At 37.5% G+C, this 20,182-nt stretch overlaps 1 long non-coding RNA gene across 1 annotated transcript in view; it reads right to left on the bottom strand.

Annotated features, from left to right (window-relative positions):
• The window catches only part of LOC119251488 (uncharacterized), a 103,316-nt gene extending 91,361 nt beyond the window's left edge, over positions 1–11,955 (bottom strand). The window contains exon 1 of the long non-coding RNA XR_008550823.1: positions 11,784–11,955. This is a non-coding gene — a long non-coding RNA (uncharacterized LOC119251488). The remainder of the gene's footprint in view (positions 1–11,783) is intronic.
• Positions 11,956–20,182: the final 8,227 nt, after the last annotated feature.

Genomic DNA, 20,182 nt, shown 5'->3' with positions numbered 1-20,182 from the left:
CAAATTTCAGGCCATATTGTGACAATAGTAATATTTTACTAGAAATGTCAAGGGTTGAATATACACCATATTTAACTGACATTAAAAATTAGCTTCCATGTTAGCTAAGTCAAACATTTAAAATTACCAGATGGTTAACAGCCCACTCCAGAGATACCTAGCAAAACTACCTGGTATCAAAGAATATTTACTTATAATCATTGCATAGGAGTAAACGGAAACACTGAAATTTGGATAAAATACTGCTGTCAGTCTAGTAGTTTCCTAATGGCTTTCCCAGAGTAAAGACTTTAATAGAGATTTTTTTATTATCATTTTTAATTAGACTAAGTACCTCTGGGGAGATGATCTTTTGTGACTCAGATTCATTTACTAAAAACCAATCATTTACTAAAAACAACCAGAGTGGGAATATATACTCTGCAACAACCTCTTGTGTTCAAAATACTGACTTTATTTAGTCATAGGGAATTATTTACAATTTTTATTGTGTGTATATTTAATTTAAGCATTTCCAAGGCCAGCTCTTTGGCAACATTTTACCTAACCACTAGGGTTACCCCTTCCTATTACCCAGTATTCTTTCACCCCTCTCTTCCTCATTAAACAGTCCATATTCCGCATTTTATGTCTCTACATTTACAGTCTGTTAGATCATTGACTATTTTTTCTATTTTGATTTCAGGTATCGCTGACAACATCTTTTTTGGATTTCAGCAGGGATTATAAATTCCTCAGCCAAAAGCAGTAAAGAATGATGGGAATTTTATATATAATGGAAGGTCCTAGAGGTTTCTTTTTTTTTTTCCTTGAAGAGGCATGTATTATTTATTTGTTTGTTTGTTTGTTTGTTTATACATGCAAGCACTGGGTACAGTCAGAAGCACAGGAGGTGAGAGAATTTACCAGAGCCAGAGCGGGGAGCAGAGCAGGCAGAAGGACCGAGGTACACTGCTGAGGGGAGCAGCGGGTGGCAGGAGAGGTCTGCGCGCCATGTGGGACCCTCCTCCGGTGGCCGGGGAGCAGCTGGGGATCGAACCGGTGCCGCAGAGGCCGCGGGCAGCTTCGCAAACCAGCACTCAACCGCTGCACCACCAGGGAGGCCCCTTAGAGGTTTCTTGGAACATCTCTTTGAATAAGATGTCTGTTCCATTGTCCTCAGACAGGACCACAAAGGCACCCTAAGGCACCCTGGGCTCTCCAGTGAATTATATGTAAAAGTGTTCAGTAAGCACTCATTTAACTAAGAGAAGAATTTGTTTAACCAAATCAAAGACACATAAAGAGCCAAACTGTTGGAGTGGCCCCTGCAGAACTCCACCCCTGACAAGACACCTGCCAAGCAGGTTGCTGCACCCTCCAGACTCATGTAGCTGCAATCCACCTCCTCCACCCCTCAGAAACTGGACCTTCCCCTCTCTCCTGCTACTGGTCCTTCTCCCTATGCCCTGTTGGTTAGAAAAAATTGTTTGTTTGTTTGTTTGTTTTTTTTCCTTTTTGCTGTACCAAACATCCTTTTGTTTGCACTTGTGGTGGTGAGTACCCAGACCCAGAACCACTGGAAGAAGCTCTGAGCCAATAGCAGTGTTTTTAGATCCTCAGCGCAGTAACAGAACAACTGGCTACTGAGTCACTTGTGTATGTGTCCACATGTGTGTGAACATGTGTGTGTGAGATTGGAGGATAAAATCTGAAAGTCATGACCAGAAAGATAGGAAGGGAACCAATACAGAATTTATCTGCAGAACCTAGTGGACAGAGAATTTAGAGAAAAGTAAGATTATTAACAATATTGTAGGGGAGGAAAAATAATTCTCCCTCCACTCTCTGAGGTTCTTGGCTAAGACAATCCCTATTATAAAAGACAGAATAATAGGAGAAAAATAAATAGAAGATAAGCAACATAGGTACCTTCTACATGCCCGGGAAAACTAAGCAACGCTCCAAAATGATCCAAGCCATCACCTAAATATCATCTTTAGTTAAAGAAAAGAGGTACAGGTGGATTATATAGGAGGTCAATGATGGAAAGTGACTAGAAAATCACAGGAATTGAGCATGGTTGTTATGCAGATTTAAGTCCTTGCTTTCCCACTCATGAGTTTCAAGAGAATTAGAGCGCCATCCTCCTCTTGCTAGTAGAGAGAGGATACTCTTGCCCAAGGAGATTTCCCTTATAAATATAAATATCTCTTACAATCTTTTACCCAGTTTTCAGAGCTTCTCCTGTGCCTGCAAATAATCAGATCAAGATCTTCTTAACACCAAAAAGACATATTTCACACTTCAGGATGACAAATTCTGCTCTCCTTCAGTGGGAAAGATGGATATTGAAAATGAAGAAACTGAATCCCATTTAGAGAAGGTTAGAAATACAACATTAGGTATAGAAAGAAAGGAATGAACCGTATAACTTAAAGAGATTGAATTTGGATATGAATTTGAAGTTGAGATATAAAAGAAGAGAGAAGTGAACCTCTATCCATAAAGCAGAAGTTGAGATTATTCTCACGTTTTGGGACAGAGCTGGGAGATTGAGCAGAATTTATAATCTTCAGAAAGAGATGTCAATAAAAGAAAGAACATATATTTCCTCTAAATGACAGCTATAAAGTCTAACATAAGTACATATGAAATTTTTAAATCTGAAGAAATAAAATATGAAAATAAAGAAATGGAAAATCAAAAAGCAATTCATCTCATGCTAGATTTGTGCATGTTGACATTTTATTTATTCTTCGCAATGCCCTTAATTTTAAAACTCAAATCCAGCCTGAGGTCATAGGTTTCAAAGACACTATCAATAGAGATAATGTTCTAAGTCCCTCCTTTCGTAAATGGCCAGGGGTCATGGTGCCCCTATTTTTCTTTATGGTCTCTGTACAATGACCTGTGTGTACAATAACTATTGTAGCTGGAACTGTGTGTATGGTTATCTGTCTTATTCCATACTCTGTAGCAAAGACTAAAAGAGAAATACGAATTTGAAGTCTAACTTGGTAATCAGACACTGGGAAGCTGACTGGCTGGAAGCTAGGAGGAAGTAAGCTTTTCAACAAAACTTGGGATTGGAACATTGAGGAAGAGCTCGTCATTGATCTCCTCTAAAAATAAAGGGAGGGCCTCCCCTGGTGGCTCAGCGGTTGAGCGCTTGGCTGCGAGGCTGCCTGCAGCTTCTGCAGTGCTGGTTCGTTCCCCAGCCACCGGCGAGGGTCCCACAAAAAAATAAGTAAATAAAAATAAAAAATAAAGGGAAAGGAAAAGAAGAAATGCAACATCTCTGCTCTCAGCTCTACTCGGCACAAGGAGAAAGGAAAAAATGGCTAAGGGACTCATTTCAAAGAAATAAGGAAAATCAATCTTCCATACCGCTCAAACAGAACAGAAGCTGTCTCTATCAAGCCATCAGCAGGAAGAGTGCAGGGTGAAGTTCTTAGATAGTTAGAGGGTAAGACAAGCACTCTCTTTTGACACACGGACTATTTAGTGCAGGTTTGGCATGCCTGCTGCCTGACATTGTTTAACAAGAATGTTGGTAAATGAGTATGAATTTAGAAACCAGTGGAGATCAGTAAAGTAGGACTCAGACAAGAATGGCTCAGAAATGGTTATTCTTAAGACACACAATGGGAAAATGAATTTATCTACTACATACACTATATACACTCAGGATTATCTACTGGTAAAACTGATTGGTTTCACTTAGAATGTTGTGACTATGGAGGTCCTTGAGGGCTTCATTGGAAGCAATTTGATCACCTTCCTTCATGCTGTCTGACCTGGGTGCCAGCCAAGAAGTGGCATCTCTTGGTTGATGACTCCAATTTCCCTTCCTTATTTCTGACCTTTTGGTAGAACTTCAATCTTTTATTTCCAGCTACATTACAGGACATTTTCTTGGTTTCCATCTCACACATAACTTGATAACATTTATGTTCATCTATCCCAACCAAATTTCTCAATTTTTCCCCTGTTGAATTTTTTCCAGCTTTAGAAGCCTTTGGGTACAAATTTACATAATTGTTATTATTCAAATTTCACTTCATATCTGCAAAGATAGGACTTCACACTGGATGAGAGTTTTTCCACTTCCCCCAGGCATTTCTAGAAATCTCCAGAAAGTGCCTCATGTCTCTGAAACTCTTTCAGTACCATAGTACTCTGTACACACAGAAAGAATACACCTTTTCTCTATGTCATAAACTACCACATGGAAAAATGAATAACATGTTTCAAAGGGCCTTTGAATGAAAATAAGTCTTCCTAAATTAGTATCCAGACTCTGTTTTCACAGCTCAGATGTAATCTGTGAACTGGACCTTGGATCCTGTGCCACATGAAGTATAGGATGCCCAAGAAGTCCTTCCCAATGCATGTCATTTTGGCAATTAGATAATTTCAAACTAAGATTAATCAAGGTCCTGCAGTTTTATGAAAACAATTACCAAATTTGCCTTAACCAGGTAGAAGATGAAAATTGTGGGTATTACCCAGAATTAGAATTTTTACCAGAAATAGCCCTTCTATCAGAGACACCTACCTGTATGACAGGCAAACTTGTAATTGCAGAGCATCTCATCTTCATCATATGAACATCCTCTTGTCGACATGTAGCTTCTCTTCTCTCTCCTCGAAGCCCAAATCCCTACCCTAATCCATTCCTTGGGATATATGCCCATTTGCTTTAGAATCTATATCCATGTAGATTCTCTATACTTCTGTAATCAAATTTATTTACTTTTCTCCTAGAAATCCGTCTGATGTTAATTTGATTGCTTGACCAGAAGGACACTGGGTGTTAGGGATAAGTTTCTTTCTCACTCCTACACATACTACCCTCCCATTGCCCAAAACCATGTGCCTCCCCTAATCACCTAGGCAGAAAATCTTTTCCTCTAAGTAGGTAAAATCATGCAAATACTTATCAGAGGAAGCTACAGACTGATGTTCAGGTTAGGCACAGCCAGACCTGCAGTCTTGTAGGTCATTTCCCCAAGCTATAAAACTGGATGTTACTTTGAGATGTTCTGCTCCTCAATTCCACAGAACCAAACCTCCAAATTCTCATCCATTCTTCAGTTTCTCTATGTCTTCAATTTATTGGGTGATGTGCTGGAGACTGCTCATACTGGCTTGTAAAAGTCAATTGTTTAAGGAATTTGGTAAGCCAGTTGATCTCATACAGCAGCTTGAATTCAAACACTGTGAAAGTATATTATACAACAGAAAGTGGTGAAGTGTCAAATCATAGTATTTTCCTCTGGAGAATCAACTAAAATATTTACCGGCATACCACTGGATAAATCCAGTATTTTCATGCAGAATGGTATAATTCATTAAAACTTACTTTTTTGAGTAATCTCTCAGCTGTTCATCTTGCTTCTCTTTTCATCTTGTATTTATCCAAATCAAATCACTGCATATTTTAAGATTTATATTAGTTATTCTTGCTAAAGGGCTCAAATACAAATGCAAAATCTTCCAATACATTGTTGTCCATCTTAAAAAATGGTTTACATGAGATAATCCATGTAATGTACTTAGCACAATATTTTGAACCATATAAACTATTCAGTAAATATTGGCCAGTTGTCTGTATTATTCTTTTCAGCACTCCTGCTATGTATTAAATCCAACTTCACTTCCATTAAGAAAACCTCCATATTGTTCCACACCCTTATCTCTACAAGTTTATTCCCTACCTGAAATGCCTTAATTCCCTTTCCCTTAGTGAATATTTTCAGATGCAGCATAAACTTTCCTTCTCAATAGCATCCTCTGAACACCCCCATCTCTCCAGTTTCTGAATCCCTTTAGTATTTTATTCTTACCAAGACTTTAGCACTTATAAACACAGTGCCATAATGTTGCTACAGGATTTATTTTTGCATGTACATTTGTTTTTCATGAAAAAACAAATGAGTTCCTCAAAAGGAAGCAGCATAATATTAACTTGGGGGGAACCAATTTGTGCACATATTTTCATGCCTGCAGACCTCATCTATTCTCTTTCTCATCTACTATCAACAGAATATTGTTCATGAGTGTGGATGTTGCATACAGGAAATTATGCCAATGAAGATATATTAGTCAAACATGGTTCCATGAGGACCCATCCTACTATTCATTTGGGGGAAAGAAGCACTCTAAGGCAGAAACTTATACCTCTTTACAAGCTGTGACCCCTGTGGTACATCCTTATGTTCTTTCATCTCTAAGAACAAATTAAAAATAATTAAAATATGAAGCAGTTTTCATTTATTTTTATTACTTCATAATTCTAGCTATTTATAACTCATTTAAACATTGCCCATAAATTTCAAAATTATGTGGCAATAAAAGTAATTAAAAAACAGAAGTTAAAACAATGCCAATGGCAAATCCTCTCCAAACTTAATATAAGCACTGTCAGCAGAATTGATGTCTAAACTCAAAAAGGGTGAAATGCATTTTCCATTGGGATTTCAATGGCTTGGGCACATGAGTCTGTTCCCAAAAAAGACAGTGTGGGGATTCGCCATTCAAGCTTAAAACCCTTATGTGACCTCAAAGGCCCTATCCATCACTAGAAGATACTAAGCACACTGCTTAGCTCAAGTCCATTCTGAGTACATTTGTTCCCTAGGGTCTTTTCTAGAGTTGAATATTGAATTGATCATTATGTTTTCCATTCAAATCCAAATGAGAAGAGGTTTATGGAAACTGCAAAAGAGAGGTGATAGTATCATCATTCATCTCTCCAAAAATAAAAAATACCATTTAGCCCCTGTAAGCTTAAAGGTGAAAAAACATTTTTACCCAAAAAACATGTCATTTCCACTGTGTTTATATGTAAGGATGAGCAGGGCTGTAAGCATGTGTGTATGTGTGTGCATGCATTTATATCACTGATGGACTATATGGTGTACCTTTAATGAAGTCCTTGAACTACAAGCATCTAGACACAAAGACCAAATAAGATAACATCAACATTGTCTGGAAAATACTATGACTTGTCAACATTAAGTCCTTTTTCTTGGATTAGAATTACTCTTTTAGGATAAAGAATTTCCAAAAAGCATTTGCTGAAATCTGTATCTAAACCAAGATGATTCTGGGCATTTGAAAACCCACACTGTCCTCCCAGAGCCCTAAGCTATTAATTACAATCATAGCAACAATGATTTTACCACAGAGTAATCATAGTTATGTTTGCAGAATCTTAACATACCCAAGATTCTAATAGTGCCTCCAATCTTAGCGAATAATAATACATCTATTTCTGAAAATAATACGTTGATAGAAAAGTTTTCATAATCTTTATTAAGGAAGAGGGGTCTTTTTGAGGGGGTAACAATGTAAACATTACTCACTAGTATCTCCCATTGGTTTGAATGATATTAACACCAGTAAAACACGAGGCTAAGTCAGTAGTCTAACTGCAGTCACTGACCTTAACAAAAATGGCTGATTTTAAAAAAATTTCTAAAAAAGATTTGCAGTAAGTGAAAGGTGTCAGTCACATGAACTGATGTCTGGTGATGTGGTAGGATAACATTAATAAACAAAATTCTTTAGTTAACTTAGGTGAAATCTATCATCTGAATTCTGGGGAAGAGGATTCTTCTATGTAAGAAGTCAACTGTTCCTTCAGGCCATCTCTGCTGCAAAGTTTAGAGTTCCCTGCTTCCAGTCACAAAATTTGCAAACTAAGAGCGACAGGGCAATTGAATTTTCCCAAATTGGATTAGTGCTGATTCCAAAGACGAGTTTACTACCAATGTTGCAATCTATGGTAATGAAATGAAATATTTAAATTAAATTTCAGGTTGAGCACAGCTTCTCTGCAAGATGGCTCTGGCAGCTGTCTCCAAATTTCTCAACACAGTACATCACCCCCTACATAAATTGCACATTTATGCAAATGAAGCTGCAAAAAAAGAAAGAAGAACTAGTACAAATTTCATCTTTTCCAATAGGAAGCATAGACTGCAGGCACCATAAGCAAAAAAGTGTTAGGCAGTATTTACTTCAAGAGATCCACATTTGGAAAAGAATCCTATATTAATTTATTTATTAAAAAGGAAGGGAGAAATGAAGAAGAAAGAAACAATCACATGGAAGGCTTTTCTTAAAAGTAGTTCAGTCTTCCATGTACCTCATTCAAATGTAGAAAGAAATCGAAGGCAGAAGCCTGTTATCAGAGAAAAAGCTAAAATTGCATTTTAACATCTTTAGATTCAATCTATATCTTTTTCTTCTTTTCCCCTCTTTTTATTCATGGACTCTTTACAAGTTCACTCAAAATATGTTACCCAATCACCAACTCCACAAACAGAACTTTTCAAAGGCTTGCAACTGCACTGAGGAAGCAATTCTAAAAATTCAATACAGCGATGAGGAGATATATCCTTTTCGTAAAACTCTATTAGCTAGTGATGGTGCTGGAGGGTGAGGTAGAATTAGGGTTTTACTTCATCTCCTGATAGCTCAAGTTTGCAGGATAGAAAAGCCTTACTATCAAAAAAATATTTAAGGCAAAATAATTTAAATGAGTTTACAAATAAAAATTACATAAGCACCAGAGCAAATTTTCAAATGGTATGAAAGGGTGAGAAACTTTTGAGTGTATGTCCAATACCAGGCAAAGTATGGGTCCAGCGCCCTGCTGCTATCATTCCTGTTGCCACTGTTTTTGAGTATCTGTACCACTGTTTTCCACTTAACCCAGAAAATCAGCAGTTCACTGAATGAGCGTTCATAAAGTGCTCATTTGTGCTGGTATAATACTCCATGATCAAGAGAGCAGATAAACTTTAGCACAAACCATTGCAGTGACTCACTTTTTATACTCAATTATAATACTTTTAATTAATATTAATATAATTAATGCTTATTCCTGAGATTCAATACTCCTATTTTTTCAATAATCACCTCTATTGATTCATTTTGAACTCTGCTGGTTACATTCAAGTAATCTGAATATTATCACCTGCTTCATTTACCTCCAAATCAAAGACTTTGCATTTATATCTGCAAGTATATAATATTCTAATAATAGATGTGTTTTGCAAAAGTAATTTTCAAATATAGATATAATTTATTTATAGGAAGTTTGCTTATCTTTCACTATATCACTAGCATTTTACTATGACAGTAAATAATAGTATGCATCATCCTAATGATTGCAAAATAGCTTATTGGAGAATTTCTACACAGTATTAGAAAGTGTAAGTGATTGCTTTAACTAATTTGTTGCTGGATATATACATTATTCAGTTCTTACTATGGACCCTCCACTGGTCTAGGAATTCAAAGTACATCAAAGAACAGACAAGCTCTCTGCCTTCTTGAAGCTTATATTCTAGTTTTGTTTCTGCTAGGGAAAAAATGGCATGCTTATTTTCACAAAGCCTTTGAGCCACACAGAAATACAATGATCATGTCAGTGTTAAAGTACGAACAAAGAGAGAGCGTTGCATTGCTGCAGTTTGGGATGCCCAGGGGGTGCCAGGAGAAGGAGGAAGGTTCTGCTGACATTTTATTTAATCCTTCAGATCTAGTCCCAAAGCACTTCCAAATAAACATAGAACCAAAGGAAAAAGGGGGAAGAAGAGGAGGAGGAAAAGTATACACAGCAAGTGTAGCTTCAAGGTAATACTCCCCCTCCCTCCATTTCAATAAGATGGCTTTCCTCAGCATTTCCAATATAGAAAATCTAAGACACTGACTGAGTAGGAATGACTTGAAGAAACTCTTCCCGTTTTAAGATTTGCTCCTTCCTTCTAATTGACTGCAGGACAACAACTATATTTTAAATGAGCTACCACATATTCACGGTGGTTGTGACCAGCACAACCCTGCTCACTATTAAGTAGCCTGCATTTTTTGTCACATCCCTCTGGCTCTCTGCCCTTGAATGGCTTTCTTTAGCCCACTAGATGGCAGATATAGCTATAAGACTAGTTTTAAGACCAAAAAATGATATAATCTAAACTCCATACTTTAAGGTAAAAAACAGAGACCTAAAGAAGTTAAAATTTATCATAAAAAGATGGTCACAGTCAACAAACTTAGATACTTTTACAGTTGAATAGACCCTATTTTTGCAATGCAGGGGTTCCATCCTTGACATTAAAACTCCTTTAACCTGTCTAATCCTATGCCACAGAACAGCAAAGTTGATGATCCCAGAAAATCAGCTGAAGGATGGTGTGGGATGACCACAGGAAATATAGCATGGTGTGAAAGTTGTTCTTCTCCCCATGTCAACTAAACACCTCCTTCTCCAACACACACACACACACACACACACACACACACACGCACAGAGTGAGAGAGCAAGAAAAAAAGTGGGTGGGTGGGGCGCTCAAGAAGTATGGTACCTTCAAGTGGACAGAAGAAAAGGATGTCAGTAATCTCTAGGAAATCAGCTATGACAAAGCTGACTATGGGGCAGTGGCTTAAATCCTCTGGTTCTCCTTCTGCAAGGTTCTGGAACCAAAAATGACCTTTTGGACAATTCCTCAGGAGCAGAGAAACTGCTCCTTTGGTCATGAATGCTGCACCTTCAGGGGTGGAGGCAGCATTTACATAAATGAAAATATAGTTTGTATCTTGGTAAAAAGTGTTTTAATTCTACAATTAATGACTTCTAAAAATTGCAATGATAGTGTGATGATTGAAACTACCTCATGGCAGGCTTTATTCTCTGCATCATTATGTTGAACTGTAAATGCCATGTTTTTTCTGTAGGGTCATTTTTGATTCTAAAATTCTAGGAGAAAAGTACTTTTACAGACTGCATTCCATAGTGTTCTTTGGAAGCTTGTCATAACATCACAAACTTTAGCACAATCAGGAAAAGCAGACAAAAGAGGTCCTGTCCAAGAGAGTTTACAAAGAAACAACTAATGGACTTCAGCATAAACAGCTTCATTTTAAATTTATCCCAAGAGCATTAGTGATGTGAACTGTGCTATTTGTTTTTTAAAAAAAGATTTATTTATTTATACAAGAACTGGAGTACAGGCCAGATGTGCAGGAGGGTGAGAGCATTCACCAGAGACAGAGTGGGGAACAGAACAGGCAGACTGCCTGAAATACACTGTGAGGAGAGCAGCAGGCAAGACAGGAGAGGTCTGTAGCACCATGTGGGATTCTCACTGGCTGGCCAGTATTGAACCCGCACTGCAGAGGCTGCAGACAGCTTCACAGTGCAGCGCTCAACTGCCTGTGCCATCAGGGAGGCTCCGAACTGTGCTATTTGAATGTTTATGTTCCATCTACTTTTATTGTGAATTGACTGCAAATACCATCTAGCGTCTGCCTTCAGATCTCTAAAATTTTAACTTCTAATTATCCTTGGTCAGACAATCCCTTGTGGTCAAAGGGATAAGATACATTATCTAAGAAATAAGATCACCTTTACTTTAGAAAGTAAGCAACTTTGTTATTTTAAGGTCACAATATACCACTTTTTATCCAAGTCAACTCTCCTTCTGGTCCTCCCCATGATATAAACTCTGCTTTTCAGATACTTGTTTGGTTTAAATTTTCTGATAACATCAGACTTGAAGGAAAATCAAGCACAAGGACAGTTATGTATGTGTATTGTCATCCACCAACAGTCCAACTAACAAGACAGTTCGGCATGTTGACTACTTGTTTAATTCACAAGAAAAAGTACTGCTGTAGGACAAGAGAGAACTTGAAAGTTCTTAAGTGTAAGATTCCATCCAGGGGAGGTAAGGAGCAGAGCCTGGGGAGGAAAGAAGGGCACAGAGGCACTAATGCAAACTCACCTGCTTGCAATTGGTTGGAGAAAAGTCTTCTAAGACAGGCTCCCAGAGGGGTTGACAGTTCATCTGTGAAGCAGTCAGGCTGCCAGCAAGTCATGTTGTATAGAGAAGAGAAAGCAAATTCACAGCTGTGCTTTGTCTTGTTCCAGATCTCAGCCAGTGCAAATCACAAAATGCTCCCTGAAATAGTAACACAATTTACTTGGAGCTTTGAGCTCAAATAAAAGTGAACACCAAGGAACACTGTCATAAAGTCAATCAATGCAGAATAATGGCTATTATTGAAGGGGAACAATAGCCTTGAAGTTGTTTTGAAACCACAAAATATCCCCGGAAGGTTACAATTGAATGTATTTATTGTGAATCTAATTTCCACCCCCACCCCCCAAAAAATAATAAAATCAGAGAAAAAATAATATATTAGAAAAAACCAAAGAAATTATACAAACTATTGCATACTTTATTTTTTAATTATTTTAAGACTGTGTTCAGTAGAGGTAAACTAAATGCCTCCAGTCTTTTCACAGCATCTCTTCCCCATGCTTTGCCAGCCTCTCCAGGATATTTTTTGTCAGTCTTTGAGCCACTGTTCATATCTCCAGCTGGCTTTCCAATTTCTTGAAACTATTTGGAAGAAATCATTATATCTTCTCAGACTGAAATTTTTTAATTGGTATAAACAAAATCATCGTATGATTTCAACGTCTCTCTTTCCACAGTGCTCCTTCCAAAACTATTTAACTAATTATCCTTCTAAGGATTTGGCCCAAATACAATCACAGCTTCTTGACTGAAACACTTTCTCACCTTTTAAAAAGAGAAACTAGCAGGAGTGGCTTGGTTTTTGTTTCAAAATATTTTATTTGTATTATTTTCCCATGGGTCTGACCTTTCGAGCCAAACCCAGTCCTGTATGTCTATTAGATTGAATCCAGGATCCCCACAGCTCCGGGTAGGACTGGATCCATGGGCAAGTGACCTGTGCCATCACGCAGGGTCCTATGCCCTGTGTTTGGCTTAAAACTCTTAAAATTCAAATTTTAAAATTTAAATGTTAATGTACTTTCATTCAGCACTGGCCCCCACAAATTATGAACCTGCATCAAGGTAATGTCTTATTTCAACCAGAAGACCCTACTCACTGGCCTGCCTAAAGCTTGGTCCAATCTTAAAGAAATTCAGCCTCCTAGAGTGTCATTTTTCAGTTTTCTCCGCTAGATTTGCTTCATATCTAGAGCTAACTTTCAAGAACCAGACAAGTAAAGGGAAGAGAGGGAGGAAGTATGTATGGGGAGGAAGGAAAGGAAATCTCTCAGAAAATGTTTTATGAGCTTTCAAATTAGACACAACATTTGGGGTGGGAGGCCTTAAAAACAGCTAATGTGACTCCAAATATCATTCCCAATGAATGTATACCACAGTCAGAACTACAAAAGCAAGTAAATAGTTTTAACTTGAAGGATCATGACTTTTGAAATAATCTAGTTCAATGCTTTACCATTCCTATTTCACCAGAAATATGAAGACAAGAAAGCCTAAGAGCTCACATATGTTTAGGCATTCTACCATGACAAAAATCTAGGAATTCTGGTTCTTGGTCCTGCATGCTGTCACTCACACCACTCAGTCTCTGAAAAATAAGCCAGAAAGAAAAAGAAAAATAGCGCATGGTCTCACTCATAACAGGAATCTAGAAAACCTAAATAAGGGACCAGGAAAAAGAATAACTGTAAGAAAGAAAAAAATCAAAATCAACAAACAACTATGAACCAGACACACACTTGGGGGGGGGGGGGCCCGGAAAGGAGGGATTGGGGTCAAAATCAGGGGGTTGCAATTGTATGGGGAATATAAAAATAAAAAAAAAAGCCAAGCATCCTTTCCAAAGCTGGTCCAATAGAGGTACCATTGCAGTGTTGCTAAGAATGGACCCAAGAACTCACTGCATCTCTTTACAGAGCACTCTCCATTCCCTACTAAGGAGCACTTCAGGACTTGTGCCAATTCTGTGAACACCAGAGCCAGATTATCATTAGCATTTGAGAGTGGTGATCATTGTGGGCTCACAATGTTATCATGGGGGGGGGACATTTATAAAGCATAGCTGTCAAGGTACTTTTCCATACAAAATGTACGTTGTGGCTCTCACTGTATATAATCTTGTATTTTGGACTTGTTTAAATTTTGCTGTTTCTGAATAGTCATCCTGCCTTTATTTGTAAGCAAATGTGGCATATGATGCCCCCAAAGCACATTTTCTTACCATACGCTTCTTGTATTTATTACTGATTTTTATCTGGGGGGGGGTGGTCTTTGGCTCTAAGTGAAATCTAAGAATAAAGAAAGAGCTCATTTCCTGCTTTGTCATGAAGTAAGAGCTCCCTCCAGTGATGTATCTGGCCGACTGAATTTCCAACTACTCCTTGAAGCACACAAATAAATCTAAATTTTAGCCTTTTCAATGCACATATATTTCCTTCTAAAAATTAAACTCAACTAGTAAATAGATACATATTGATTTCTCCTAAAATCTTGTTGAATATCCATATTCATTTACCCTCTAATATAATATTTAGATGGTTGAGTCAACAAAATAAAACATAGTCAAGGAATTTTCATTTGGCAGAGAGACAGTCCATGTATTGCTATTAGGTGTAAACTTTTATGACTCTGAAGGTGAGAGTTAACTTTCGTAGTTATTAGCAAACAAAGAAACTGAATAGGATAAGTGCCCTACCACTGACACGGAGTCATTATTTTTATTTCAGAAGCTTTTTAAATGAACTGAAGTAACTTTTTAGATTTACCACAGCCACCTTTAGCATTCTTCCCATAAACTGCCTTCAATTTACTGGCTTCTACAAGCCAAGCATGACACTGCCTGTATCAGTGATGCAATATAACTCGATCAACTACAGGTAGTACCCAAAGGGATACATGAATAATTCATGAAGCTAACTGAGGGCCAAATGGATATTAAATCACTTTGACTGCAAGAAAACTAGTTATGATTTTTGTGATTTATTTAGTTACTTGTTTATTTAATACCTCTGAATATCAGATGAGGTATTTCCTTGCTCAGTATCACTGAATCACACCCCAGGTAATAGGTGGGATGGTCTCTCTACCACACATTTGCCTATCCCCCCTCTGCTTCCTCCCTCCTTTTGCTCCTTCCTCCTATTCTCTCATCTGTTTTTATAACCTCTTTCTCTTTTCTCACCCTCGTCCAATAGGTTTCATTGGTAATGACATTAAAGGGCATTTAGCACAATTCTATGATCTTACAGAAGAGGAATTGAAGGAGGTTGTAACACTTGGCCCAAATCACACCAAAGTTTCCTTTATTTTCCTATGTAATTTTGCCAAAGCTGTAAACACCTATTAGGTTCAGGTAGCCCTGAGCATTTCTTACATATATGGCCCCTTTTTCATCCCAGTTCATGATCAAAGGTTTGAGTTAATACCCAAGAATGTATCCATAACAATGGAAATATAGCCAGTAGAAATCATTTTTGTAAAAAGAGACCATAGAAATTATTTTAAAAACAGGGGAAATTGTGTGTGTTGATAATATTTCAAAACTATGAAATTGAGTATCTTAGGAATTTTTTTCTTGAACATACCTTACTTTTGCTCCTCTGAACAAAGTTAAATGAGAGTACATTATTTGATATCACTTCTTTTGGCAATTATGCTAATAATATCATATCATATTTTTCTGGCACATTATAGCTTATGAAGATTTTTCATTTAACCTACTACTCCAGGAACTAGAATGTGATCTTGAAGGTCAAGGACTAATACTACAGATGGCAGCATGTAACAAAGCAACAGAGACCTCTGGATGACCCTTTATACTTCATGCCACCATTAGCTCTGGGTTATTCTAAAGCTGTGCTCTGTAGTCACTAAAATGTTTATGCAGTTTAAAGGAGATGTCAAAGTTAGCACTTGATATAAGAAGGTTATCAAGATGTGGATAGTTAAAGCAAATTGCTTAGCCAAGAAAAATTGCAGCAGCCTCTACAACAAGCACAGGTGTTTTGTCACTATTAGCCACTGCCAGAAAGTCCACCAGGAGGAATAAATCTAAGGACAGTCCCAGGTGTTCAACCTGAGTCACAGAGTTTCCTTTAAAGGAGAACACCCACCTGGGTCCAAATGTTAGGTGAGAGGGTTTGGGGAACTTCCATCCGTCTTGCTAACCTGGACTACTTAAACTGTTCAAATAGTTTTGCTAGATGTAAGCTATTTTAGCAAGAAAGTAATTGAAACTTATACTGAGAAAAATGTTCATTCGATGGAGAAACAAAGCAATCTTGGAGTAACTCACAGTTCTCAAACAGCTCCCATGAGCAACAGGATAGCTTCGATGTCAGGTGTAAATCAAGCCTCTTACCCTCATGAAGTGGATCTTGGATTTTAGTAAACATGGAAATCACTTGGAAAGCTCATTAAAGCACAGTTTTCATAATAGTAACTTGGCCCCCAAATTCTCTTTCAGGAGCTGCAGGCTTAACTGAAATTATCTTTCTTTTAAACAAGAACTAGTGATGATTCCAACCTTGGCATACTGGGAACCACACTTTGAGAAACAATTATATACACTAACATTTGAAAAACATGTACTAAGTCTGGGAAGAGGGAGTGATAATCACCAAGTTGCTTTCATTTCCTTCCTTTGCCTTAAAGAAGAGAGTTGGATGGGCCTCCCCGGTGGCGCAGTGGTTGAGCACTGGGCTGTGAAGCTGCCCGCAGTCTCTGCAGCACCGTTTTGATCCCTGGCCGCTGGGCAAGGGTCCCGCATGGCGCACAGACCCGCTGCTCTCCTCAGCAGTGTACTACGTCAGTTTGCCTGTTCTGCTCTCCACTCTGGCTCTGGTGAATTCTCTCACCCTCCGCGCTTCTGACTATACCCCAGTGCTTGTATAAATAAATAAATAAAAATCTTAAAAAAAAAAAAAAAGAAGAGAGTTGGAGCAGAAGCCATAATAAGAGAGCTCTGTTCCTGCCTCTGCATTGAGAGTTTTGTGAGAAACCTCAATGGCCTCATTTTTAAGCTCTGCTTAGAGAGTACACTAGGTTTTAGGGAAGTTTTTTAAAGAACTATCTGGATGTAAAATATATTTCCTAAAGCATAAAACACCAAAGTAACATGTTTATTCTACTAAAGAACAAAATGTTTCTCAAAGCTAAAACACCAAAGTAGCATGCTTATTCTACTAAAGAACAAAATATTCCAAAGAACAAATTTGCCAATGTGGTTCAAAATGTACAGATCCACACTTAACTAGAATTTCAATGTCTTCTCTCCTTTACTTGATTGTAGAAAAGGCTGAATTAAACTACTCTAAAACAGTAATCCTAAGGTAAGAATTATATGAAGATATCCAAAAATGTAAAAGAATAGCAATAAATAAATGTAGCCATGCAAAACTGAACTTAGTCCATCCATCCGAGAAAGCAGAACTGCTAAATATACCCCAATATTTTATGTGGTTTAACTTTCGAGAATTAAACCTATGTTCTTCATCAAGATAAGCCAAAACAGTAAGAGTGGTGACCTGGCATAAGACAAAACTAGGGATTTAAATTGAATCTAAAAAATGCAAGTGTTGGCTAAATTAAAATTTAGCACTAAATCAAAGCTTTGCGTCATCTTAATACCTCAAGCCCATCATCCATAAAATGGGGATTAATAATGTTTCCCTCCCCTCAAGGGTTGCTTAAAAGGGATAAATAACAAAGCAAATGCTTGTAAATTATTTTGTAAGCCTGCTGTGTTACTGCCAAATAGGAAAAGTTTGATTTAAAAGCTAGGATTTTTAGAAGCTCCAAAATATTACAAAGCAAGTCACATTTCATGGCTAATTAAAAACATCAGGGGTTCATACAAGTTGCTTATAATGATATTTTCCAACTCCCATGTTACTTGATGATTTATACAACTTTGGCTTTTATGGTTGAATCTGCCCATTCCTCTCTGGCCATGATTCTCTTTTATCAATATGACCAGCTCACATAACTGTCTATATCTTCAGGGGATTAAGCACCACTTTTTATATGGATTTGGGAAGAATAAATTCCGAGATGACAAGAAATTTGTGGTTGCACAATCAATTTGTTATTTATTTAGATCAGAAAAAGAGTTGGTATATTCAGGTTTAGGAAGACTTTTTAAAGCACTGATAAAATCACTGTGTATCAAATGGAATGGCACTGACATTATTTTAATACCTTAGAGTGCTTATAAGTGAAACCAAATCTTCCAGCAAAAAAAAAAAAAAAAAAGTATCTTTTTCTGGATTTTTGGTTTTCAAAAGACAAAAAAAAAGCCAAATAGGAGCCTCCCTGGTAGTGCAATGGGTTAAGACACAACTATGAAGCTGTTCACAGCCACTGCGGCACGAGTTCAATTCCCAGCCAGGGATCTACCCACGTGGCACAGCAGACCTCTCCTGTCACGCCCACTGCTCCCCTCAGCAGTATATTTCAGTCAGTCTGCCTGTTCTGTTCCTCACTCTGTCTCTGGTGAATCTTCTTACCCTCCACATCTCTGACCTGTACCCCAGTTCTTGTATTCATAAATAAATAAATAAATCTTACAAAAAACAGCCAATTAGGAAACATAAAGATAAGACCAAAAAAAAAAAAAAAAAACTGATAGCACCAAATGTTTTAATCACAAGGTGAATAGTATTTGTACATTTCAAAGGAGATATAGAATCTCAGGGTAGAGGTGACATAGTCTGTGTCACCCAAGTAATTTGCCCTAAGAATTGGTTAAGAAATTTAACAAAAATACAAATTCCCAATCTTCACTCTAACTTTTCTGAAACAGAATCTTATGGGAAATGCACTAGAAATCTGAATATTTAACAAGTTTTCAAGATTCTCGCTACATAAGGTGTTGGCGGTAGATGAGCAGCATCACCATCACCTACACATCTGTTAGAAGAGCAGAAAAGCAGGCTCCACTGCAGACCTATTGAATCAAGATCTGTAATTCCACAGGATCCCCAATATTTTATATATATATACATACAAGTGTGAGATGCAGTGCTCCAGATGATATATTCTAACAAGGTTAGGAACTAAGTGTAGTGGAAGGAGTCAGACAGTTTGAGTTGGGGTCAAGCCCCAGCTCTGCCACTAGACATGGCCACGTTTCTCCTATGAATGTCTGGAGTGGAGTAAGTTCTGCATCACTGAACAGTCTCATTTTTAACCATGATAACTCAAAAAAGACCAAAAGCTCCCAGAGGTTCTTTGGAGAACAGGCAAAGGAAAAACTAACTAGGCAAAATCTATTGTTAAATAGTTGCTGAGGACCTACCACATGGCAGCCAGTGCCAGGCAATTTAAAACCTGCCAGTCTTGATAGAATGAAAAATGCATGTGCGTGCACAAGCACACACATATGTTAGATTCCTGGTGAAATCTGAATGAGGTCACTGCATGGGCTACTGTCAATTTTCTGGTGGTGATATTGCACCATAGTTTTAGGCAAGGTGTTACCTTTGGGAGAAACTGGGTGAAGGATACATGGGATCACTCTTTGTGATATGTGAGCATACAATTACAATGGCTATCATGCAAAAATATGAAAGAACAAATATTGGAGAGGATTGGAGAAAAAAGAACTATCATATGCTGGTGGTGGGACTGTAAATCCATATGGTCAACACGGAAGGCAGAATGGAGAGACATGTAAAAATTAAAAATAGAAATCCCCTATGATTCAGTTATACCACTTCTGTTTATTTACCAAAAAAAAAATATGCAAACACTAATTCGAAGAAATATATGTACCTCCATAATCATTGCAGCACTATTTAAAACAGACAAGAACTGGAAACAACCTACAAGCCCATTGACAGATGACTGGATAAAGAAGATGTGGTGTATATACACAATGAAATACTACTAGGCTATAAAATAAAGATGAAATCCAGCCATTTGCAGAGAGATGGACAGATTTAAGGGGACAATGCTTAGTGAAACGGGTCAGATGGTGAAAGACAAGCACTGTGTGATTTCACTCATGTGGTACATAAAGAAACAAAACAAACAAGGAAAATAAATAAAAAATAAACTTTTAGACTACAACACCAAATCTGTTGTTATCAAAAGGGAAGGAGGAAGAGTTTAGGTAGTAAATTGGTCTAAATGGGTCAATCACATGATGAAGGATAAAATGAACTTTTAGTGAATGAAATGTAGTATATACAAATGTTCTATCATGGTGCACATCTGTAATTTACATAATGTTATAATGCAACGTTACCCCAATAAAATAAAATTCCTTTTGAAGTTAGGGAAAAACAAAACTCCAAGTCCAATGAGGCCCCTAACTTTGTGTTTGTGAAATCTAAGGCTCAGAAAGATTAAGTAATTTT

The sequence above is a fragment of the Talpa occidentalis genome, unplaced genomic scaffold (genome assembly GCF_014898055.3).
Source record: "Talpa occidentalis isolate TD23 unplaced genomic scaffold, MPIMG_talOcc4v2.1, whole genome shotgun sequence".
NCBI lineage: Eukaryota > Metazoa > Chordata > Mammalia > Eulipotyphla > Talpidae > Talpa > Talpa occidentalis.
The sequence above is the reverse complement of the archived record's forward strand: the minus strand, read 5'-3'. Positions and strand labels throughout refer to the sequence as shown.